This window comes from Melospiza melodia, assembly GCF_035770615.1.
Source record: "Melospiza melodia melodia isolate bMelMel2 chromosome 7 unlocalized genomic scaffold, bMelMel2.pri SUPER_7_unloc_1, whole genome shotgun sequence".
In the NCBI taxonomy this organism is placed as follows: domain Eukaryota; kingdom Metazoa; phylum Chordata; class Aves; order Passeriformes; family Passerellidae; genus Melospiza; species Melospiza melodia.
Window position 1 is genome coordinate 3200653 of NW_026948497.1, and position 26475 is coordinate 3227127.

The following is a 26475-nucleotide window of genomic DNA, read 5'->3' on the forward strand; positions in this document are numbered from 1 at the left end:
TGTTTTTGGGCTAATCAAATGCATGGTTCTCAAGTTAATTTCAAGCTCATTTCCCCCTCCTGAGGTCTACCATTTGGAAGCCCTTGGTGCTACAATGGGTGACCTGGAAGCCTCAGTGGAAAACACTGACCCTCCTGTAGAAGAAAACCGATTTACCAACTATGGTTTGGCAATCATTCTGCACCACACAGTCCTCTTCTTTTTAAACAAAACTAGGGGGAGATGTTGCGGCGTGTTTTAAACTTCCGGGTCCCTTCCCAGGTGTGCCTATACCTCTCTCCCTTCCCTCTCGCCCCTTGCTGAGTGAGTCCTGTCAATCAGGCTTAACATTCCAGGAATGTCGTCGTGTGGTTGGTCAAGTTCAAAAGATGCCCCTATGCCCAGAGGTCATTGGCCTGTCTAGATGTCATCCTCCCCTGAGACCCTGCCCCTCCCACCCGGTTGGTGGTTCACCTGTCCCCTCCCCTCCCCCTGCCCGGGGAGCTTAAAAGGTGAATCAAGCCATGCGGCAGGTATTCTGTTGGAGCTGTTACTACCATTCAGACCTCTGTAACCATGGAATAAACCTCTGGATATAAACCCTCCAGCAGAATCCATCTCCTTTTCCTCTTCACCATCGCCTGAAGCCTTTCTCCTGAGGTAAACGGAGTTCCTAACAAGCCTGGACTTCTTCAGTGTTATAAAGTAATTATAGGGTGTACCAGGATTACAATCCGAGGTCCAGGACAATTTGTATGGGCAGCAAGTGATGGTACCTGGACAACACATCTGCCTGTAGACGGGAAAGTAAAGGAGATTACTCTAGGCCTCCCAACCTTATGTCCAATTTGGAAAAAGTCCCCATTTAATGGAAAACATGAACTTCTGCAGATAAGAGCAAGACGAGAAGTTCTAGACAATGAAAATCCAGATGACACTTGGCAAGAACCCTCTAGTGGAGTGAAATTTGGATGGGCCCTAGAGTCATTGCTTGATCCTATAGCAAACTACTATAGCAGAGAGATGCTGTACAAACTTACAGGTCAGGTAGGTAGACTGGCAAGAGTCACCTGGGAAGGATTTAAAGAATTAAATATACAATTACAAGCTACCACAAAAATGACTTTACAAAATCGATTAGCCCTAGATTTGTTACGCCTGAAAGAGCATGGAGTATATGGATTTTTAAAGGGACAAATTGATAATTGCTGCGTTCATATCCCAAATGTAACTGCAGATGTAGAATATGACATCAATCAGTTGAAACAAATAGATCATGAAGCACAAGAAGAGCAAAAGGATTTGGCTACAAGCTGGTTAGGAAAAATCTTTAAAGGATTAGGGTGGAATGTGAGTTCATGGATTAAATCTATCATTGAGAGTGTGATAACCTTACTAATTGTATTCTTAGCAATTTGGTTAGTTTACAGCATCTTAAAGGGAGAGATACAGAAGAAAACATCCTGGAACCAGAGGATAATACAGGCACTAACATGAAATCCATGCTCACCATCTTCTGGTTCTCCAGTTCGTAACAGCATCCACAACAACATTTACATCAACCCTGGATTTGAAGAACCAAGTACGAACTGAGGAATAAAGGAATCAAGTGAAAACATTTACACCTATAGTGAAGTGAAAATGCTTTCAAAGGGGGGAGAATGATAGTGGAACCCTGGGAAAAGTTAAAGATAGAATCTAAAATGTTAGGCTTTGTGCTTTCCCAGATCAACTGCACCTGCGTAAGCACTATGGTGAATTATATAATTGTTAGATGTGATGATTGTTTAGTAATTAAATATAATTATTATATAACCATAAGAAGAATAATGAGAAACTATGTAGGAAATTCAGAGAGGGGCTAAATTTATGTATACAATAGAACAATATAAGTTTAATAATTAACATGAAAGTTATATAACGCTAGAGTATAAAAACATGATCATTTTGGATGTATGGTCAGAATCAGATTTGGGTAATACCCCGATTCCCAGAGCTCTTTAATAAAAAGCACCGCATATAATCCCCCGTGATTATGTGTTTTTGAACGCTAACACCTTTATGGTAACACCAGGTGAGAATATTACACATAACATGTAAATTAATTGAACTTGAATAAATTGGCTGCCACATCCAGAGATTTGACCAAATTACAACAACCATTGCAGTCATCCTTATTGGCATTGAGAACCAGTGGTTGCTATCAAACATTTTACCAAATTGGGAGAAAGTAAATGTAAATGATCACAAATTGGTTGTTGATGCACTCGGTTCTACACAAAACAATATTTCTTTGGCTCTCAGCTGTATCCAGGTACAACTGTGGATGCAGTCAGTTGCTGCCTCAATTATAAGAGCAGGTGAAGAAGGCACTTTTCCCACTGAAATTCAGAAAATAATTTGGGACAGTGCCACTGACTATGAAAGAGAATTCCAATCCTGGTGGAACCTGGTGAATTTTAGCTATGACCCCATTTCCAATACAGCCGCAGTTTTTGTGTTAACCATACACAGTGCCTCAGAGCATTTGACTTCCCTGTTATAACATTAGAACTGAATTACGAAGGAGCTATTCTCTATCCCATAGAGAATGGGACCGTCAAATTGGTGAGAAATGGCAAACTCTTAATTTAGAATCTTGTATTGTCTGAGAACAACAAGGGCTCATCTGTGAAATCAATGCAATCATAGCTCAAGACATTTGTTTAGATATAGAGCAAAATATCTGTCATTTTGAAATTTGTCCTAATGAGATTTCTGAAACAGTCCTTATATACATAGGCAATAGATGTGCATGCTTTAGAACCATTTGTGATTTTGTATTCGTAGAGAATGTTGTAGTAGATACTAAAAATCTTTCAAATTTCTGTGCTTGTAACTTTACCAAGATTACAGGATGTGATTTCTCTTATGAAGCTCCAGTTACCTCTCACTACCTGTTGCAATCTAACTACACACTGATTCACAAACTGATGCCTACTCCTATTGGGATGAATCTCACTTTGGTAAGACAAGTGCTGCTCCATCGAGACTTGGTTGAAATCCTTGAGAAGACTCAGAAAAACGGACAGAAAGCCCTGGTGACTGTTCATCACAATGTGAGACAGAAACATTGTGTCATGGAAAGAGTGGAGGAAGATGCCGAGCACAGGTGGTGGGATACTCTTTTAGGTGGTTTCCTACTGCCACGGGTGTCCTGAACAGTGTGTGCCATGCCATTGTTATCCTTTTGATTCTAATTCTGTTTGGTTTTATTTTATCAGCAGTCCTATTCATTATGCATTGGAGCATGAAACAGCTGACAAGATTGATGTCTATAGTTCACGCACACCACTTGGCTGATGTCCTCTACACTGTGGACATCCCCAAAACTTTCACAAAAGGCAATTATGAATGAAGCATATGTGTTATGGAATAATCCCTAATTTCCATTTATGATTTTGTGGAAATTACGTTCGATTTTTAGTGAATTGTTTTAGAAAATAATTTTTTAAAGTTAATGCTTGTATTAATATGTGTTGATTGCTTTTGCTTTTGATTATTTGTGACTGGTTTTAACCCTTTAAATATTGTTTTAAAAGTAATATTGTTTTAATTAATCAACCATTTGTTTAAATTGTTATGATAATCAATATTAATTATGTTTGTTTATTGTTTCCCTTTCCCCCTCCTTCTCCTATCCTTTGTTTTCCTTCTCTCACTCTCTTTTTCCTCTCTTTCTATTGTCCCTATTTTTCCGGGTTATACTACCAACGTACGGCAAGTTCTGCAGACTCATCAACGATGCTCCAGAGTTCTGCTGATGAAGATCCCTCAAGACAATCGTGAGTCATGGCGTCGTGTGAGAGTCTGTCCGAATTTTCCCTCATCTGCCTCATGATTGTCATTGGGGGACCACTGAAGAGAAGACCCCCCTGTCTGAAATCTGTCTCCAAAGGAGAAAGTCATGTGCCTGAGACCTGAGAGCGTTGCTAAGCCATTGTTTTCATAGGTGTTGTTTGCTGTGTGCTACACTGACCAATGAGAAGAAGAAGGGGGCACTGTGCCCTTTTTGCAACAACAGACTTGGGAGCTGTCCCACCTCTCAGCCTGGCTGGACTTCTCCTGAGTTTCAGGTGGTCCCCCCACAGAAGACCCTCACCTGTTTTATAACCACCGTGACAGACAGACTGAGATGTAGGGAGCCTCTCCATCAAGGACTAAGACATGGAACCCCCATGTGAAAAGGCGACTCTGCTCCTTCCAAGGACTGGGACTGAAACCCCCAGCCCGGGGCAGGTGTGTGGGGGAGGCAAGCTGACCAAAGCGAGATGTTTGCCTGCCGGTTGTGACCGCTGGACCAAGAAGACAATGGCTCTCGCTTACTGCCAAGAGCATGGACTATCTGTTACATCTATTCCTTATTATATCTGTTTCCCCTCCCTTGCAATTTCCAAAAGAGTTATCATAATAAAAACCTCTGAGTTAGCGAGAGACTTCGAGATCTCCCCGACAGAACAGGCGAATCCTTGATTGGACTGGACCAAAGGACTTTGTCTCTACATTTGGTAGCTCTATCCCCTCTCTCTCTCTCTCTCTCTTTTGTCTCTCTTCCCCTCTCTTTTTCTCTCCCTTAATCCCTCTATCGCATTTTGCTGTGCTCATTCAATAAAGGTGCATTTGTTTCGATTATCATTGCAAACCCCCTTGTACCATGTCGGTTCTTTTTGCACCCTTAGATCAAATCCACAAACCATCACGAAACCCGTCCGTGAGGACGGATCGTGACACCCCCCGAGGACCCCTCCCCAAATTCCCCTCCAAAGCCCCCCAGCACCCCCAGACCCTGCTAAAACCCCCTCAAGTTCCCCCCAGACCCTGCTAAAACCCCCTCAAGTTCCCCCCAGACCCTCCCCAAATCCCCCCTAAACATCCTCAAGACCCCTCCCCAAATTCCCCTCACGACCCGTCCAGGACCCCTCACCTGTCCCTGCACCTCCTCAGCAGCTCCCGGAGCCCCCCGTCCTCTCCCAGCGCCTCCCCCGCTCTCTCCAGCGCCTCCCGCAGGACCCGCCCGAGACTGGGGCGGCTCCCGGGGGTCCCTGAGGGGGTCCCGGGGGGCGCCTGCTCCATGCCGGGCCCCGGGGTCAGGGACCGCTGCTTCGGGCTCGGCTCTGATTAGCTGGAGCGGCGCAGGGAGGGTGGGCTTTGCCGAGTAGAGACGCCCAGTGATTGGTTAGATTGAGATAAGAGAAGCAGGCGTGTCTGAGGGGAGGCATGCAGTGATTGGTTGGATCGGGCGCATTGGGAGACCGGTGTTCCTGAGGTTAGACATGCGGTGATTTGTTGGTTTGGGGCGGGGTGCGCTCTGATTCGTTAATTTGGGAGATGAAGTGCAGTGCTTGGATGGTTTGGGGCAGGACGCTATTGGCTGGGAAAAGCCGGGGATTTTTAAGGGAACATTCCTAGTGTTTTGGGGAAAAATTCTCGGATTTTTAAGGAAAAATTCACATTTTTTGCAGGAGAAACATTCCTCGTTTTTTGAACCCACATGACCCAAATAACCCAACTAACCCCAAAATACTCAAAATAACCCCCAAATAACTCCAAACAATACCTAGAAGTCCCCCAAATTACCCCAAACAAACCCAAATAACCCCAAAAAACCCAAAAGAAAATCCAAATTAAGTCAAAAAACCCCCAAATGATTTCAAGTACACCTAAAAAAAAAACCATATAAAACAACATAAACAAACAAGAACCTCAAATAATTCCAAATAAGCCCAAATAAACCCCAATACTTCCAAACAAACCCAAATACTTCCAAATAAACCCAAAAAATTTCAAATAAACCAGGTAAAACCCAAGATAAACCACAAATAGTCCATAAATAGCCGCAAATAAACCCCAAACAAACCCTAATTAAACCCAAAGAAAACCCAAGTAACCCCAGTTCCTCCCATCTCCACCCCAAAACAGATCCCTACCGATCACAACGCGTGGCACTGATGATGATCCACTTGCTGGGCTCAAACTCAGAGCAGTGGCCCCACTCAGGGATTTTCAGCCAATCAGCGCCCGGCCCGACTCTTACTCATCACTTGTCAGCCACAGACCAAGGCCTCTCATTGCGGTAAATACGCAGAGACCGAGCGGGGTAATTTCCAGCCAATCAGAGCGTGGTCGCGCTGATGACTCTTCAGTTGCCAGGAGCAGAATTTGGGGGGGGGGGGGGGGCAGGTGACCCTGGGGATGGATTGGAGACCCCATATTAATGCAAAACAGGGTTGGGGACCCCAAAACGGAGCAGGAGGGGCCTGGAGTCCCTAAAACCAAACACGGGGGAGGGGATTGGGGGAACGATCAGAAAGGGGAGCGAAAGCGGGGAAAAGAGGGGGGTGAGACCCCAAAAATGAGCTGGGAGGGTGATGGGACCCCCAAATTGAGCTGGGAGGGAGGTGGGACCCCCAAAAAGGATGAAGCCAATTTTGTTCCTGGAATATGTAAAGTACTTAATGGATATGCAAAATGTCGATGAATATGCAACAGGCTGATGTAATGGGAGACAAGGACAACTGAGCAAAAGTTGTTATGGCCACCAAGATCCCCCTAGCTATTTTCGAGGACAACCCTAATTATTCTGGTTTTAATTACAACAGCCTGTTGCATATCCACAGACCCTCATGCATATCCATAAGCTAATTTACATATTTCAGAAACTATTTTACATGGCCCATCCTTGGGGGTGTCTCCCCATTTCAGGAGCCTCCACTGAAATAGAAAATGTAAACTCCCTCCCTCCCTATTGTTATTGTTATTGTTATTGTTATTGTTATTGTTATTGTTATTGTTATTGTTGTACTATAAAAACATTAAATACTTTTGAAATTAAGGAGCTCGCAGGCAAAGATATGGGAGTAGAAATAACAGTTATTTATTAGGAAGAATTGAAAACACACATGCAGTAGTACAAACAAAAAAAAAACAAGCAATAGAGTAAGAATCCTCTGGGAATCCGGTAAAACAGGTTCATCCTCTTGGAATAGAGTGGGAATAGGCCTGATCCTTTGGGAATCCATTTCTTAACCCCCAAAGGCAGGGCCGTGGAATTTTTACAGGGTATACCAAGGGTGGAGTTGGGGTTTGGGTCAGGGGAGCAGTTCTTAGCAACACAAGAAGGGTGAGATCAAATTCCTTCCTCTTAGCAACAGCAGCACTCCACACAGAACGCAACATCAAATCCTAAATTCGCTCTAAAACAACTGAGAAATTATGGAACTTTAGATATATTCGAACAATCTCCTTCATTTACCCAGTTTTAGGTGTTTTTAAAGGATGAAGGTGAAGCAGAGGAAAATTAAGGCCAAACCAAAAGGAGAAGCAGCCAGGTGTGTCCTCAACATGGATCACAGGGAATGTGAGTGACCAGGGCTGTGCCCAAAGTGCCTCCTCCAGTGGGGGATGGAGCTGGAGCAGCGCACGAAGCTCTGCCCGCACTTGGGGCACTCGCAAGGCTTCCCTTACCGGTGCCTCCGTTGGTGTCGGGTCAAGTTAGAGCTGCTGGAGAAGCTCTTCCCACACTGGGAACACTCGAAGGGCCTCTCCCCAGTGTGGATGCGCCGGTGGGTGACGAGGGTGGAGTTGCGCTTGAATCCCTTCCCGCAGTCGGGGCATTGGAAGGGCCTCTCCTGTGTGTGAATCCAATAGTGCTGGAGGAGATTGGAGCTCTTCTGAAACCTCTTCCTGCATTTATCACACTCATAGGGCCTCTCCCCAGTGTGGGTGCGCCGGTGGGTGACGAGGGTGGAGTTGCGCTTGAATCCCTTCCCGCAGTCGCGGCAGCGGAAGGGCCTCTCCTGTGTGTGAATCCAATAGTGCTGGAGGAAATGGGAGCTGTTCTGAAACCTCTTCCTGCATTTATCACACTCGTAGGGCCTCTCCCCAGTGTGGATGCGCCGGTGGGTGATGAGGGTGGAATTCTGCTTGAATCCTTTTCCACAGTCGGGGCATTGGAAAGGCCTTTCCTCCCTGTGACTCAGATAGTGCCGGAGGAGATCAGAGCTGTTCTGAAACCCCTTCCCACACTTGGAACACTCGTAGGGCCTCTCCCCAGTGTGGGTCCTCTGGTGCCGGACCAGGCTGGAGCTCCGGCTGAAGCACATCCCACACTTGAAACACTTGTACGGCCTCTCCCCCGTGTGGATCCTCTGGTGCACAATCAGGTCGGAGCTCTGGCTGAAGCTCTTCCCACACTCCCCACACTCATAGGGCCTCTCCCCAGTGTGGATCCTCTGGTGCCTGATCAGGTCGCAGTTCCACCTGAAGCTCTTCCCACACTCCACGCACGTGTGGGACTTCTCCCCATCATGGAGCTGCTCATGGAGCACCAGCTCCCAGCTCTGGCTCCGTCTCCGGCCGCCTTCCCGGCCCAGGCTGGCTCTTTCCCCCTCAGATCCCCGCCGGCTGCGTTTGCAGCCTCTCCTCGTGCAGCATCTCCGGGGCTTTTCCTCCCCGTTGGCTTCCTGCGCCGTGGAGCCGCTCAAAACGGCCTCTTCCACCAGGTTCTGCCGCGGGCATTTGTCCTCCCTGCTCTCCATGCTCAGCTCCTGCTCTGGGGGAGGAAGGACAAGGACAGGATGGGATTTGCCTCCGTGCCACAGGCAAGGGCAAGGAGATCCCCCCAGGGCTGAGCTGCAGCCAGGGCCGTGCTGGGCTGGGAGATGGAGCAGCACAGAGGGGAAAGGGGCACTGACTTCCTCCTCACCTGCCTCAGTGTCCCGGGGCATCTTCCTCTTCCTCGCAGCCTCCCTGGGGTTGGCAATGAGAAATCCTGTTTTGGGGAAAACAAGGGATGAGCACGCTTGTAGGAGCATTGGGGGGTAGGACGGTCGGGACAGACGGAGACGAGAGATCTCTGCAGCCAGGACGTGGAACTTGCAGTTTATTGCAAAGGGCCTGGGTGCAGGGCCCTGCTTGGAGCTGCCCGGCACAGCTCGGAGCAGGCCTGAGAGAAGGGTAGAGAGAATGAGAGGGTAAGAGAGTAAGAGGAGAAGAGCATATGAGAGTAAGGGTCACGTTACAATACAATAAATCTTCTGTGTTGAATATTCTATTTCTCACTAGCCAATCAAGTACAAGATACAAATCCTATTGCCTTTACAAACAGCCTATAAAAATCATTACATCACCGAACTCTGTTACATTTTAGACACTAAAAACTCCTCTTTGGACCCTTTCTATTGAGCTAGTGGGGTCTGCACTGACCCTTGCACCTGTCTGCAAACAGAGGGAATTGTTTCATCAAAAGGGGAATTACCTTCAGTTTGGCCACACCATTGTTTTCCAGTTGTTCACTAAATGAAGTATCTCAGAACTTGCTTTCATTTCAATCTTCCTTACACTTTTTATGTTCACAAAATCTTTTGCCAGACAATCGTATTTATAAGGGTTTCCTGTTTCATCTTCCCTAAAACACATCGAGTTTGAAGGTCCCTCTGCCCGAGTCCATCTCTACAAGTCACTGGCCATCTGGGCTCCAGAAAAACCTCCCAAACACAAAGATTCAGCCCTGAAAAAGCCTCCCAGGAGTTCCCCATCCCTGGTCCCTCCCCGCTGGTGTTCAGGGGTTCCCTCCTGTCCCAGCTGCTTGGGGTCACGCTTGGATTGGGGGTCCCCATTCTCCTAGGTGCCCGCCCTGCCCAGGCTGCTGGCAGTCCCAGCAATGCCAAAAGCTCCCCCCGCTTCGCTCTCCCCATTTCGGGATGCCGGGGCTGTTTGGGCTCCCGGGCTCCCTTCTCCCCTCATTCTCTGCTCTGGGCTGTGAATGAGACAAGGGCTGGTTGTCCCAGACCTGCCAAGTGAGTGCTGGAGTGTCCCACGCTGTGTTTCCAACTTTCCTCGAGGGAAGCAGCCAGTAAAGAGATACAGCGAGTGATAAGAGGAGTGAGAGAATCCCCCGGGGTAACTGGACCCCTCGGAGGAAGGGAGCAGAGGAGTTTCCGAGCCCAATCCACTAGGAAATGGGAGAAAAGGGAACCCTAAAAATTCTGTTGGTTTGAGGGATAAGAGAGCCCAAGAGCATCCAGAATTAAAACCTGCTGGGTTGAGGAATTAACATTCCAAGAGCATGCACGGTTGAGGAAAGTTCTGCCGGATTGAGGATATGCTCAAGAGCATCTGGGGTTGCACAACACATCTGGGTTGAGAGATATCCAAGAGCACCAGGACTGGCCAGAAACACCTAAATTCGTAATAGGTGATTTTAAAGTGTAGTATATGGTGGAGATAATTCATGCTGATAATGTATAAAATATTGTAAAATCCACAATATGTCTTTTGAACACAAGAGCAGTGTCTTACTCATATACATCTAGTTCCTGGACTTGGTTGAGATAAACATCGGGGTTTTTAATGAAAGCATAGAAGCTTCCAGGGCAATAATCGCTGGCTTCCCAGGGTCACCAGGTCCAGCCAAGAGTGATTATTGCCTCCATGATTACATCTACCACAATGAGCCACAGCCCCACCCTGATGCATGTGAATGCTGACTTCCCCAGAGTCTACTGACAACATCAGACACCTGGACTGAGTCTTTGTCCACCTCTGTACAGGTAAAGACACGGTTATGGATGGGAAGAGACACAAAGAACATTCGGTCATCTCTGCCTTGAGCAGAATAAACTGTAAAAGAACTCGCTGCGTCAGGCAGCATTTGTGAACAGGGGGAGACTGACATTCGGAGCTCAGATCCGTGTTCACCCAGCACTGAACCCGGGCTCGACGCTAACCCTTGGCTGTGGTGGTTTTGACGACCGAACTTCAGTCTCACAGACAAATTAATAAATCTTTGCTAAATTTTCCTATAGGTTTGGCTCTCAATTTGATCATTTATAACAAAAGGTACCTTATTGTTTTCTTGTTGTGTGTGAGAGTGAGTCACACACAAAATCAGCCTCAGCTTCCTGGGTGGGTGGGAAGGGGGGCTGTGGAAAGAGGAGTGTGTGACCCACAAATAAGCCATTGTTCTCCTGGGTGTGTGGGGGCTGTGGCATAAGGTACAGGTGACCTGCAAAGGGGCCATTGTCCCCAGGGTGTGTGAGGGGGCCGTGGCTAAAGAGTGTGAGTGACACACAAATCAGCCTCACAGGTGAACGGCACAGGAGGCAGCAGAGTCAGGGCCCTCCCAGGAGGCCCGGAGATACTGAGACCCAGAGGCCACCCCAAGGTGAGGGGGGGCCACAGGGACCCGCAACTCTCTGTCAACAGGGATCCACTCTGTGTCCTGAGGGTGGGAAAGAATGTGTGGAAGTGAGTGAGAAATAAAAGTGTGTGAATGTAAACGAATGAAAGTATAGGTAATGTGGATTCTGTATTTTAAGCTTCACTATATCTCCTTGGAGGGAGGTGTATTGTACTGAAAGTAGTGTGAGCAAAAAGTTTTTTATTTCTGTGTGTGTAGTTGAAAGAAAAGTGGATTTAGGTTGTTAGTGAAAGGGGAAAACAGAGGAAGAAGATTAATAGATAAGATCTTGAAAAACAACACAGAAAACCAGTAAGTTGGATACAGGGAAAAAAAAGAAAAAAATAGTCCTTTGGGAGTTATGTTAGCTAACAGAGATACAACTCCTTGCAAAAGGAGAAAATACAGGGTATGCAGTAGTCGATGGGAAAAACATGCAAACTATGGAAAAAGGGAAATTGACCTTAAACTAGTAAGCTCAAACTTGTGAATTATATACTTTAAAAAGAGCACTAGAATATTTAACACAAAATAAAGGAACTATACATACTGATTCAAGGTATGCCTTTAGAGTAGTACATACCTTTAAAAAATTTGGAAAGGGAAAAGATTACTTAATTCAAGAAGAAAAGGACTAGTACATGAGGAACTTATTTCAGAGGCACTACAATTACCTAAAAGACATAGCTATAGTACATATTAGGGAACTCCAAAAGGGAAACACCCCAGAAAGAAGAGGAAATAATTTGGCAGATCATGAAGCTAAGGATGCAGCAGAAAATGGAGGTGAAGGAGTTATGTTAATATTAACTCCAAACCAGGAAAAACTGGAAATTCCAAAGTTTAGGGAAGCTGAGAAAAAAGAATTAAACAAGGCAGGAAATGAACAAGATAAATCAGGGAAATGGCAACTTCATGATGGAAGACAATTACTTAATAAAATGTGCTTATTAAAAAAATATTAGAAGACACGCATCAGAAAACCCACTGGGGTACTCAAGCTTTGTGTGACCATTTTTTAAGGAACTATGGTTGTACTGCGATTTTGGAGTAGCAAAGCAAGTAATTGAAAGATGTTTAATTTGCCAAAGGATAAATAAAAAGTTGATGAGAAAAACAACATTAGGAGATTGTGAGTTAGCTCATCAACCATTTCAAAGTCTCAAAGCAGAAGTTTAGATTCGCTAGGCTCTGGATTTATTTGTAAAAAAAACCCCATTTAATCTAGAAGAAAGAGAATAGGCCATATGTTAAACAGGAGATTTCAGGAGAATACAAATCTCTAAATTATCAGAAACATCTGAAAATGAAAAGAGGAAGTGAGAGGGAGGGGAGCAGGTGGAAAAATCAGAAAGAGAGTGGGATCCTCTGCAGGTCTTGCCCCCTCCGTTCACGGCCCAGGCGCCTGTCCCGGGTCCCAGCTCGCTGCCCGCCTCAGCTCCGCCTGCCCCGGTTTCCATCCCAGGTGCCGCCTCACTACCCAGGGCAGCTCCACCTGCCCCGGCGCTGTCGCTCAATTTGTGTGCCCTGCTCCCACTGCCTGGCCCGCGGCCGCTCTGCCACCCATGCTGGGGAAGATGGGGGTTGCTCTGTCCTGCCGCCTGCTCCGAGGTCACCGCGCCCACCGCACCCAGGGGGGGTCCCAGCCATCCCATCCCCGGCTGCCCTGCCCGTGCCACCTGTGCTGGGCACCGCCGCTGCTGCCAGGCTCTCCCACCTGCCTTTGCTCTGCCGGCAGCTGCCGGATCAGCCGCCATCAGCCATGTGGGGGTTACCCACGCTCCGCCTCGGGCTCCACGGGAAGATCCCCCTCTGGTGATTCCGGCAGCAGACCCTGCCCACACTGCGACCGAGCCTCGGTGGGATGTCCTCCCCTGACCCCGTCCTGCTCTGAGTTACGGCCCCTCAGTAACCACAGCTCCGGCTGTTCAGGGAAACTCTCTCTCTCTACAGGAAGCACCTTATTGAAACACTAGGAGCTCAGTTAAAAGGCAGCCCTCTACAAATTCTTTCTCAAAACACGGGAGAAAGGCTAGAGAAGGTAAAAAAGTGAAAGAGTTAGATGAAGGGATTGCTCTATTTCCGTTCAGAGAGGTTCCCATGGGAGGGATGCGCTGCCCCGCCCTGCGGGAGCCACCAGCGCCCCTGCTGTCCGTGCCCGGAACTGCACCCAAGGGCAAAGCGCCGCAGCCCAAAGGCCGGGACTGGGTCCGGGCTCTGTTTGCTGTCAGTGCCGCAGCTGTTGGTGTTTGTTTGCTTTATTATACACACTAGTAAAGAACTGGTATTCCTATTCCCATATCTTTGCCTGGGAGCACCTTGATTTCACTAGTCTAAAAATTAAGAGGGACGGGGTTTGCATTCTCCATTTCAAGAGAGGCTTTTTCTGCCTTCCCAAGCAGACACCTCTCTTGTAAAGCAAGACAAGCACCCACAGGCACTGAGGGGGCTGCAGGAGGGGCACAAGAAGGCCCTGCAGCACTTGGGCACAAAGGCACAGCAGGTGAATGCAAGAAGGGAGCAGCAAAAGGCCAAGCTGAAGGCAAAGGCCAGGGCACAGTTCCTACAGCCCCTGAGGGATCAACTCCAGGGCCCAAGGGGGCCCCAGCACCCAGGGCACGGGCTCGGCCACAAGCACCTGGCAGAGGCATTGCCCTCCTCGGCAGGGGAGAGCCCACCCAAACAGCCCCTGGCAAGGAACCAGGGCTCCAGCTGCAGGGCACAAGGACACTGCAAGCACAGACAGCAGCACCCTCAGGACCAGCAAGTCAACCCCTTGATGGACATGGATTGGCAGGGCTGTCACAGCTCCCATCACACCAGGGACCCTCCACACTGCAGCCCTTGAGAACATTCAGCGTGGGTCTGCATTGAGAGGAGGCATTTCCTGATGGACACAGGGGCCTCTCAATCCACTCTGAAACATAGACCTAAGCGGGGGGAAATGCCAAAAATGTCTCTGATTATTCAGGGGATAAGTGCAAAAGATGTGTGGTTTTATTAAACCACTGTTAGCAGAAGAAGGAGATGGGTCTGAAATGCATGAAGTTTTATCTGCTCCTAATTGTTATCATGATTTACTGGGAAGGGATTTGATCGCTAAACTCGTAACGCAAATTAATATTATAAAAATTGATACAGAGGCCAGTTCTGTACCTCCGTGCCAAATGTCAGGCAAGGCTTATGCTGAAGTGAACCCAGAAGTGTGGGCAGGCCCAGGGAAATTGGGAAAATTAGATATGGAGCCTATACAAATTACTTTAAAGCAACCAAGACAAGCAATACCCTGTTCCAAGAGAGGGAAGGAAGGGCACACAGCCCTGTATTGAGACCCTGTTAAAGGCAAGGCTTTTGGAGCCAAGGATGTCTCCCTACAATACTCCTATCCTGCCAGCCAACAAACTGGATGGATGGACAGCAGGAGGAATGACAGAATTTGCAAGTGTTAAAATGAAGATTAACTGAGGCGGCTGGCCTGGGCCTTCCAGAGAGAGAACAAGAATTTGAGTTACAGGTGGATGCTAAACAGGGTCTTTCCAGAGGAATTCTTGTGCTAAAATGTTTAACCTTATATAGGACCTCCTAGAGATAAGTCTGGCATCAAGTTAAAGCTTTGACAAGCAAAAGAGCCTCTAAATGGCTGAGCAGGGCTCGGTTATTACAGTATGAAACTTGTTCAATGGCACAGGAGGATTTAGAACTGAGGACAGGGCAAGGGTTTAACCCAGCCTCCTGTTTGAACAGCCTGGAGAGGGGCTGGCAAGGAACCCAAGACTGCACTCAAGGGACAGAGCTCCACACCCAGGCTGGGACAGATTGATGATGGGACATTCCCTGGCCTGAGGGAGAAAATGTGTTTGTGGATGGCTCTGCAAGGGCAGCAGAAGGGAAAAGAGCAACAAGACAGGCTGTTATTAAGGAAGGGCAATCAGACACAGCGCAGGTCACCACCCCATGCTCAGCTCAACCCGCGCAGCTGTGGGTGCTTGTGAGAGCCTGGCACTGAAATGCCCTGAGCAGGAAGGCTTCAATATCTTCTGCTGACACCATGGCACCTAACAGGGGGGCAAAAGCAATTCTCACTGCTTCAGCAACCACTGGAGCAGATATCAAGGGATATTCTCCCACAGGAAGCTGGGCTGGCACTGAGCCTGCCCTGGCACTTTGCTGCTGCCAACACCCAGCCAGGACATCGGCTCCTGCCTAAGGAGTGCAAAGCAGCACCACTGGTGGCCAAGGGGCCCATGCCAAGTGTCCCTGAGGCCAGAAACAGCCGCCAGCACAGCTCAACACGGGGGGACCCCTCAGCCTGGCCTCAAGGGCTCTGAAGCCCCGGAGATTTGCACTTCCCGCCTGCAGCAGGAGGATGGGAGGCCGCCCCTGAGCCTGCCCTGAAGGCAACGCAGCAGCAGCCAGGGCTCCACAGCGGGCCAAGCCCCTGCGCCTGCCCACAGATCCTCGCCTGGAATCCTCTGCAATCCTGGCCACCCTCCTCTGCCATCTCCAGCCCCTGGGGCCAAGCCTTGCTGGCACTGCTGCAGCTTCAGCGCTGGCTGGGCCTGCACTGCCACAGCTGCTGGGGAACACCACGGCACAATTCCACTCTGGGGCTCACTGACACCCACACTCTGGGCTGCCTGCCATTGCACTGCTGCACAATGTACCGGTTTTGCTCCTTTTAAATCTTCTTTCTCTGCTCAGAAGGGTCTCTCTAGTCAAAGGTTCCTTGGGGAAAGGAATTTTAAAGGTTTTATTTAAGGGCTGCTACACCACTCAATGGAGATGAGTTTAACATCCCAAGAGACTGGGAATAGCCCAAAAGACACCCACAGAGATAACGACCAGCAACAAAACATCAACATTGCCCAGCAGCAAACAGCAACCAACAGCTACCCCAGACACTGCCCCCGGCAGAGCTGGAGACACCTGGGCTGGAAAAGGCTGAGAAGGACATCCAGGTGTGTGGAGACCGAATTCACATCAGAGGGGAAGAAATCCGGATCCAACAGGAAACCAAATACTAAAAACTTACAAAACTTGGAAGCAATGAACATTAAAGCAGTGGATTTAGATTGGTTCCGACTACATAAAGTTGAGGAAAAATCGAGTAAAACTCACATGGCATGGAATGATTTTCTCTGCACAGCCGGGCTATTTGTGAAAGAAATTATTTCTGTTGCACATCCAGGTCAGAACCAAGGAATGCCTTGACTCCCTAACACTAAACAGATTCTTGCAGGTTTTGTTTTCCCTGAAGTTTCAGTGACAAAATTACAATATGAGAAAAATTTTCATAATATTCCCACTTTATATGGTCAGGTAGGTTTGGGACAGAAGTGTAAGCATCAAGTTTGGTCTGGGTGTTTCCATGTTTGCCTTTATGCTGCATTTTGCAAAACTGAACAGCTTTAAAAGTAATGCTTTACACTTATAAATAGTTAAAATGTTTTTTTAAAAAAGCAGATTCTGGGGGGGCCACATGTGACTCACCAGATGGCTGCCCTGGAAGAGAAGCTCCATTCCAGGCAGCCTGTAGAGGAGCTTTAGAAATGCAAATGAACACTGCTGGGCAAAGGGTGGACAATGCACCTGGGTCTCTTGCCCGGGGCAGGAATTGGGCTGATTCCCTCTGCCCCTCACCCCAAGCTCTGCCTGCTGGCACTGATGGAATTTGCACAGCTCAAGGCAGAGCCCAGGGGGAGGATATCTGACCCTGCAACAGAAACGGGTGAAGCTGCAAAAGGAAACAGCACATGGAGAATGTTGGGAAAACTTCACTATAAATAAATGGGGGGAATCATCCCTCTGCCCACTGTCTGTGCTTTCACTGTCTGTGTTATGTAGGGTATATCAGAGCGCCCAGGATTTCTTGCTACCAAATGTTCAGGGAAATCCGTTGGGAATCCAAGTGTTGGAAAAGAAATGAAATTTAGCAAAATATTTAATTATACTGAGTTGTGTGTGAACTGGTTTGTTAAAAAGTAGTTTTGTAGCCGTTGAAAAGTGTGTTGAGTTTTGTGTGTAACCTAGCAGGTAGTCTTAGGGATTTAATAAATAATTAAACTAGTGCAGGAAAGTAAGAATGCTAACCTGTCTGGAGGCAGCATACAATGCTCTTAGAATAAGATAAGCAGAGGATTAATGATCTTGTTTGTGAACCAAGGAATGTATCACAAGGGGTCTGTGACCAGGCAAGGAAAACGGGGAAACTGTTCCTTGGAGACTTTGTTGTGAATTGCATGTATACAAAGGAAGCACCCATACGTGAATTTGGGGGCTCGGACTTTGGGACGTGAGTCCCCCAGTTCCCCGGGCCCTTAATAAAGCACCCACAAAACTTACCGAGTTTTGTGTCATTTATCAATCGGGCAACACAAGCATTTGATGATTTAATTAGACAAAAGCAGTCAATTGATGCAGCCCTGGCTGTAGAGAGCGGCCAAAAATGGGGAAAAGATGAACGACTAGCATAACAAATCCTACAACACCATGGACCAGCCCCTGGGAACCCAAACCAATTCATATCAGGAGCCACAGAACCCATTTCTCATTTCAATGGCATCATTAGATTACAAGCTGGCCTCCCAATAACCAACCAGACAGCTCCAGCTCCTGACCTTCCTGCTGACCAATCCACTGAAATGAGGAACACAACACTTAACCATGGGATGGGATCAGACCATCTGTTAGCAGAAAAAGGAGGAGTTTGTGGAAAATTAAATTACTCAAACTGTTGTTGGCAAATAGATGACAAAGGAAAAGTGGTGGGGGAAAAAAAAAAAAAACGGAAACAAGAAAGCAGCTCCTGTACTGGTCCAAACGTGGAAAGGATGGGAATGGGCTACGGTTTTGTGGCTCCCTGGCAGACCATGGGTTACACAAATGCTATTTCTCCTGTGAGGTGCTACAGCAACTCACATCTTTTTACCATCCTCCGCACCTTGAGAGAGCAGCTCATTCAGCAGCAGAGCGAGGGGCCAGGGACTCGTAGATAAGGAAATAACGGGCGAAACCACCAGCTTCAATAAATGTTACTAATTAACATGGATTGCTGCTCACAGAAAGTCCCGCTAAATTCCTGAACTTCCAGAAGAACAATAATTTTACAGAGCCATGAATATATACTGTTATACGAAAGTAGGGATGCACATTAATGAAGATATGCAGTTGGGAAGTCTGAACCTTCCAAGTACCTCAGCCAGTGAGCAAAGGGAGAGGGAGATGAGGGAGATGAGGCCAGGAAAATGAGGATAAAAAGGAGGCTGAGAACTACAACAATGGCAGAGAGTGCACGGCCAATGCCCCACGGCCTCTCCCTCTGCTCAGCAATAAAGTCACTTTTACAGGACTCCTCTGTCTCCTCCGCGCACAGAAACCTCCGGTCACGGGAACTCCCCGCACAGCCCCGGGCACGGGGCAGCCCCCTCGGTCCCAGCCACAGCAACCGGGCCGAGCCAGCGCTGCTCCGCCAGCGGCTCCTGCCGAGACAGCGGCCGCAAGGAGACCGCGGGCAGCCGCTCCCGCAGCGCCCTCACGCCAGCGACAACACGGGCCGGACACGGCACAACGAACCCGCCCGAGCCCCCTGCCGCCCCCGAGGCCCGCAGCCAGCCCCGAGCCCCCGCACAACCCAGCGCGGCTCCCACCTGCGCTGCGGCCGCCTCCGAGCTCCGCCGCCGCCTCACCGCGCCCCGGCCGCTGCCGCCGCTCACGGGACCGCACACACGCTCTGACAATGCCGCCGCTGCCCAGCCACGGCCGCCCTCAGCCCGCCACCAGGGCCCTGCTCCGCCCCGCTCCCACCAATCAGTGCGCCACAACCACGACTGACGGCACCATCGCCCAATCCCAGCCAGGGGCGGGCTCTGCACACGGCACAGCCCCGCCCCGCGCTCTCAGGGCCCCCGGGGCCGCGTGAGGGCAGAGCCGGAGCTGAGGAACAGCCCTGGAATGGGCCCGGGCCCGCGGGGATTGAGCTGAAAACACAAACAAACTTCTCCGGTGGCTCCAGCTCAGCCGGAAGCCCTGGAGTCTCATTTCTCCTACCCCTAATTAGGAGCATCAGTGCATCGCTTTGATTTCCCCCAAAAAGAGAAAACCGCCCCAAACCCTGTGGATGAGTGGGGGAGGGGAGAGATTTCTGACAGAAAACTCCGAAAACTCAGAGCAGGATAATGAGAAGAAAGTGAAGACCCTTAAATGCAGCTTTCCCCCACGCCTCCCTCCTTCCAGCTGCGCCTCCTACCCCGGCAGTGCCGCAGACAGGGAATGGGGCCGGGCTCAGTTCATGCCCCGGGGCTTCTCCCTCTGCTCAGGGACAGGAGTCGTTCCCCTGCTGCACCCTGGGCTCTCTCCCACCGGAGACTTCTCCAGGAACTTCTCCAAGCCGAGTCCATCCCATGGGGCACAGCCCCCTCCAAGTGCTGCAGCGTGGGTCACTGTGCCCCGGGGTCAGTCCTGCCAGGACAGGCTACTCCAGCGGGGCCCTCTGGCCGCGGCGTCACAGCCTCCTCTCAGCCATCCCTGTGCTCAGCGTAGCTGCTCCGGGGGCTGCAGGGGGATCTCTGCATCCAAATGGAGCAGGTGGATCTGTGCATCCCCATGGATCTGCAGGGGGATCTTTGCTGCCCCGTGGATCTCTGTATCTGGCACCGCCGGTTTTGGAGGCACCAGGAATAGGCTGAGCTCTGCCTGAAGCTCTTCTCACATTCCCCAAACCCTTCCCAGCACAGGGAGGCTTTTACCTCCTCTCAGCTCCCCAGGCTGGGTTTGCAGCCCCTCCTCGTGTGGGATCTCTGTGCCTTGTCCTCCCCGGTGGAGATGGGAAAGGAACGTGGATGGATGAAGGACAGAATGAGAAGAGGAAGGAGGGCAGACAAGGAGAAGATGGGATTTGCCTCCATGCCAGAGGGAAGGGGTAGGAGATCCCCCAGTCCATCCCTAGCAGGATGGTGTTGGCAGTGAGGCTGTCCTGCAGCGATGCTGGGCTGGGAGATGGAGCAGCAGAGAGGGGAAAGGGGCAGTGATTCCTCCTGCCCTGCCTGGCTGTCCCAGCCTGGAGCGTCCTGGCGCTGCCGAGGCCCTTGGAGCGTCCAGCACTCCGGAGCCCGAAGCTCACGGCTGCTTTATAAAGCTGACAAAGTCGGCAGGATGGGTCTGGGTATGATCTGCAGCAAACTGGGTTTATTGGTACAGGAGCAGGGCACAGAGCTGAGCAGGGCCCAGGGACAAAGACAGGGTGCAAGCTGAGGGCGCAGGAGGTTTTTATATGGGGTAGTGAGGGTGGAGCTGAGGGTCAGGGTCCAATGGATATGGAGGAAAATGGGGAAAAGGAGGGGTTAAGGGTCGGGTCAGCTAATAGGGAAACAGGGGCAGAGGAATGCAGTAAATTTGGGCCAATGGAGGGACAGAGAGGGAGCACATTCTAGGGACTAACCAAAGATGGGTAATAGGGTTTGAACTGGGGTAATTAGGCCAACGGGCCAATGGGGTAACATAACTTTCCATAAATCAGCCTGTGCCTGCAAAGATCTATGGGAGAAGCAAGCTTCTCACCATAACCTTGAAATCTATTCTTCTTGAGGACCAGTCCTCCACGGGTGGGTATTGGAAAAAAAGGCTCCCAATATTACCAGTTAGATTGTGCCTGGGCCAGTCTGACCCTCGCTGCTGGGCCAAAGGCAGCAACTGCGGCGTGTCACCCCAGAGATACCTTAGCTTGCTAGTGGTTGCAGCTGGGCACTGAACAAGTCCAGGCTTGTAAGGGACCCCGTTACCTCAGGAGGATAGCTTCAGGCGATGGTGAAGAGAAAAAGGAGATGGATTCTGCTGGAGGGTTTAATGTCCAGAGGTTTATTCCATAGTTACAGAGGTCTGAACGTGAGCAACTGCTCCAACAGAACCGCCGACCGCATGGTCTGATCACCTTTTTAAGCTCAGGGACAGGGGGAGGGGAGGTACAGGTGAGCCACCAACCAGGTGAGAGGGGCAGCGTCTCAGGGGAAGATGACACCCAGACAGGCCAATGACCCCTGGGCCTGAGTGGCATCCTTTGAACTTGACCAACCACACATGCCTTGCTGGAATGTTAAGTCTGAGTGACAGGAGTCACTCAGCATGGGGGCAAGGGGGAAGGGAGAGAGGTATTGGCACACCTGGGAAAGTGACCTGGAAGGCCAAAATGGGACATTACAGCACACCACAACATCTCCCCCTATTTTTGTTTAAAAAGAAGAGGACTGTGTTTGTGGTGCAGAATGATTGCCAAAGCATGGTTGGTAAATCAGTTCTTCCTCTACAGGAGGGTCAGTGTTTTCCACTGAGGGCTTCAAAAATGGTAGACCTCAGGAGGGGGAGATGAGCTTGAAATTAACTTGAGAACCATGCGTTTGATTAGTCCAAAAACAATGCTGACAACTACAATAACTATGACTAAAATAAACAGCACTAAAAACACAGTTTTCAGAATAGATCCCAACCAGCCCGAGAGTCCCCAGCCTTTGAACAGTCCATTCAGCCAGTTGTCAGTTTCTCTGTTGATGTCTGAGAGCCGTTGTCAAGGTAGTCCATATGTGGTTTGGGCTGAGGCACTATGCAGGAGGTCACAGGTGGGATGATCACGAGTAGGACGAGAAGCAGGCTCGGTCTCGTGGCATCTCGAGGCTACACACGAACAGTGGGATCTAAACTGGTACAAAAACTTGAAACAAACATATATTATAAACTATTCCAGATAGGAGGCTTAAATGGAATTTCCTCCAGAGAACACGGGCGGCGTTTTCTTCTCCAGGCAGCATGAGCAACCTGGGGTGCTTCTGTAGATTTCTCTGAGACCTTGGGAACATAGGGCTTTACCCATTTGGAAGGAACCCAGCTTAAACCAGAGGGGGTGGACACACAGGCATATCCACGTCCCCAAGTAACCAATTTGTAGGGTCCCACCATTTTCCAAGTCTCAGGGTCCTTTACTAAAACTGGAGGTTTTTCTTTTATTAACCTATGATTGCTCCCCCCAAAGTGGCGTAGGATGGGTGGGTTCAGGCTGTCAAAAGAACAATTCAGAAAATTTATTGTGAATAGCGCCCTGGATAACCGGATGTGGGGAGGTTCTACCTTCAGAACCTGTTGTTGCTGGTCCAGGACCCTTTTAATATCACGGTGAGTTCTTTCTACAATGGCTTGACCTGTAGGGGAGTAGGGGATGCCAGTTTTGTGCCCTACTCCCCATTGCTGCAGGAAGCTCCCGAATTCCTTGGATTTGTAAGCAGGCCCATTATCAGTTTTCAGCTCCTTGGGGATGCCCATGAAAGAAAAAGCCTGCAAGAGGTGCTTAGTAGCATCAATAGATGATTCTCCTGTGTGGGCAGAAGCATAGACCGCTCCAGAAAAGGTATCTACACTAACATGAACATATTTCTGCCTTCCAAAAGACTGTATGTGTGTTACATCTGTTTGCCACAGTTCACAACTGTTCAACCCCCTTGGGTTTGCTCCCGTACTCACTGTAGGGAGTGCATGTTGTTGGCAATTTGGGCATGTGGCCACAATCGCTTTGGCCTGTTCTTGAGTGATGTTAAACTGACGAACCAGGCCAGGTGCATTTTGGTGGAAAAGCTGGTGGCTGATTTTTGCCTGTTCAAAAACATTTGGGAGAGTGGCCATCACTGCAGGTGCAGCAAGAGCATCTGCCCTTCTGTTGCCTTCAGCGATAAACCCTGGCAAGTCAGTGTGTGACCTGACATGCATCACATAAAAAGGTTGCCCTCGGTGAGTGACTAACTTTACCAGTTTTGAGAGCAATTTGAAAAGTGTGATGTTAGACACATCTTGCAGTATTGCTTGATCTGCCCTGGATACTACTCCTGCCACATATGCAGAGTCTGTAATCAGATTAAATGGTTCTGAGAACCTTTCAAAAGCCCTAACAACCGCAGCTAATTCAGCAACCTGAGGTGAACCTTCCACCTCAGCAATGTCTGTCTCCCACTGCTGGGTTTGAGGATCCTTCCAAGTCATAACGGACTTGTGGGACCTCCCAGATGCATCTGTGAAGACAGTTAGAGCCATTTTTAAAGGTCTCCTACTTAGAGCACTTCTCAGTTTTAAGGTAAATTGAACATCTTGTTCGAACAATTTGTGAGCGGGCCGCGCTACCGAAATTTGTCCTGAGTAGGAATCCAGAGCAAATTGCAACACTTCATTTTCTTGAAACAATTGTTCCAGTATTTTCACAGTATTTTGTCCTGATTTTAACTCAACTGGAATGTGAATGCACTTAAAATCACATCCTGCTAACTCCCTGATCCGGGTCCTTGCTTTCCGGATCAGTTCTGCTACCAGCTCCTGAGGCTTTGTCAGTCTCTTGGACCTTTTGTGACTGAGGAAAACCCATTCTATGATCAAGAGAGGGTCCCTCTGGTCCCGGTCCTTTTTTGGTGTGTTCTTTGCTTTAGGTGTTTGTTTTTCCTCCCACTGGAAAATAATTCCATGGAGGTGTGGCAACTTACCTAGGATGATAAATTTGAATGGCAGGTCAGGCCGGCATCGGTTGGCCTGTCTTGTGGACATTGCAATCTGAACCTTTTCTAGAGCTTTCCGTGCCTCTGGGGTAACAGACCTAGGAGCACCTGGGTCCTCTCCCCCTTTCAATAAATTGAAAAGAGGGGCAAGGTGTTCATTAGTCAGACCGAGCCATGGTCTTACCCAATTCAAAGAGCCACACAACTTGTGGGCATCCGCAAGGGTCTTGATCCTTGGATTGTTTTCTAGTTTTTGAGGAACAATGGTCCTATTTCCAATTTCTAAGCCCAAATACTTCCAAGGTGGCATCTTTTGAATTTTCTTTTCCTGGAGCTCGAACCCTGCAACAATCAATGCATCGATCGTTAGGTCAAGCGCATGTGTGAGTAAATCATCATTGGGGGCACACACAAGGATATCATCCATATAATGATAGATGATGGCTTTCTCTGCGGCTGCACGTACTGGGGAAAGCAGGGAAGACACATACCACTGGCAGATAACTGGAGAGACCTTTAATCCCTGAGGAAGAACGGTCCAATGGTACCTTTTCATAGGAGATTCTATATTAATAGAAGGAACTGAGAATGCAAAACGCGGTGCATCGTCAGGGTGCAAGGGGATTTGGAAAAAACAATCCTTAATATCAATAACAGCTAATTTCCAATCTTGGGGAAGCATTGTTGGGGATGGCATACCAGGTTGGGGAGAACCCATATCTTCAATTACATTATTAATTTGTCGGAGGTCGCAGAGGAGCCGCCATCTGTTTTTGTCAGCTTTTTGGATGACAAACACTGGAGAGTTCCATGGGGACATGGTCTCCACAATGTGGCCCTTTTTTAATTGCTCTTCCACTAGTTCTTCAAGCACCTTTATTTTTTGTTTACTTAGCGGCCACTGTTTCACCTGAACTGGTTTGTCTGTGATCCACTTCAGTTTTTGGGTGGGGCGCTGTTGTTCAATGACTGCTGCACAAATATGCTGTGGAGAGTCTGGAATATCAATTGTGACACCCCACTGGGCCATCAAATCTCTCCCTAACAAAGGTTCTGAATAATCCAACACAAATGGACGGATATTAGCCAATTGTCCGTTTGGTCCCTCAAATTGAATAATGCTTTTGGATTGTCTTGCCAATTGCAGACCTCCTACACCTTGAAGGTGACCGGCAACATTTTGCAAAGGCCAATGTGCTGGCCAGTCTTGTACTGGAATTACTGTGCAGTCTGCACCTGTGTCTACAAGCATCTCAATGCGTTTAGACTCCCCACCCCCACTGACATTACACCATAATTTGGGTTTGTCTTTTCCAATAACTTGGACCCGGGCGACTGTGGGCCCTTGTTTTTTGATATTTTCAGGTAAAGATGGCACAGGGATAGCTTGTGCAACAATTTGTCCTTTGGGAAGAAATAGGGGTGGGTGGAAACAATGCAGGCCGAGAACAAATTGCTCAGGATCTGATGTTGTCATTCCTGGAGCAATTTCGATCTCTTGTGGTGTGTGTTTGGTGTCCCCAATGACGATGTACTTACAACGAATCCGGTTCCAAGTACCTTTCTGTTCAGGATTTACAGACACAAAATGCCAATCAGTGTCCTCCAGATGGAGTGACTCAGTCAGCTGCAACCTGTAAGGCTCATTGATAGAAGACGTGGTTAACACAGGATCACCTAAATCATACACAGTCTTTGAAGCACCTGCTTCACTTACACAAACAATATTATCGCGCGCTTGATTTGTTGTGCTACCCTTATTCCCTTGGCCTGCTCTTTTTGTGTCTATGCGCCTGGCAGGCCGACGCTGGCTCTTCAGTTTTTTTGTTGTTGTTGACCCCCAGGGAGGGCTTGTAGTTCTCCTCCCCTGCCATTTCTAAATTCATCAAATTCCCTTTTCAGGGGGCACTGGTTACTCCAGTGCCCTAGGTTGTTACAAAGCAGGCATGGTTTTGTGGGCTCAGCCATTGCTGGTCTCCGCTGCTGCCCAGGGTACTGCTGTGATGAGGGAAAAGGCGCAGGGCTGGCAACGGCGACACGCTGAGGTGGTCTTGGCAGCAGCCTTGGTCTGGTGTGTTCAGCTACACTCATCAGAGGCACTTTCCTGTTACACACTAGAAGCATATCTTTTAGCATAGGGGGAGGTTCGATAGGAAGGCTCAGGATTGCCGCTTGACACTGATTATTTGCATTTGTAAATGCCATTTCTTCTAAAATTGCTTCCCTAGCATTATCTTTTTTAACTTGTATTTCAATAGCTCTAGTTAACCTTTCTACAAATTTCAAAAAAGGCTCTGATGGTAGCTGTTTAATTTTACTATAGGGCTCAAAAGGCCCCTCAGGTTGTAGGGAAAAGAATGCTTTTTCAGCTGCTTCCTTTACTTTTTCGAGTGTTTCTGCAGGAATTGCAGTAGCTTGGATCGAGGGAGAAGACCATTGGCCCTCACCACAGAGGTGCTCAATGGTGATAGGGTTACCACTGTTGTCTTTGGCTGTGTTTGGATCAGCATGCAAGCCTGGGAGAGCATCTTTTAGCAGTTGTTTCCATGCTATTTCCCATAATTTAAATTCCGTGGAGGTCATTAGACAGGAAAAAAGCTGTTTTAAATCATGTGGAATCACTACAGTCCTACTCAATTCAGAATTTAAAAGGCCACGGAAATATGGACTGTGTGGACCATATTCTTTATGAGAATTACAGATCTCTTTAATCAATTGTCGTCCAAAAGAACTCCAATTAGCAGTTGGAGCTGCTCCCCC

General features: G+C 48.6%; 1 pseudogene; it reads right to left on the reverse strand.

Moving 5' to 3' along the window:
* LOC134432716 (uncharacterized) overlaps positions 1-26475 on the reverse strand; it is an 899340-nt pseudogene that overhangs the window by 397085 nt on the left and 475780 nt on the right.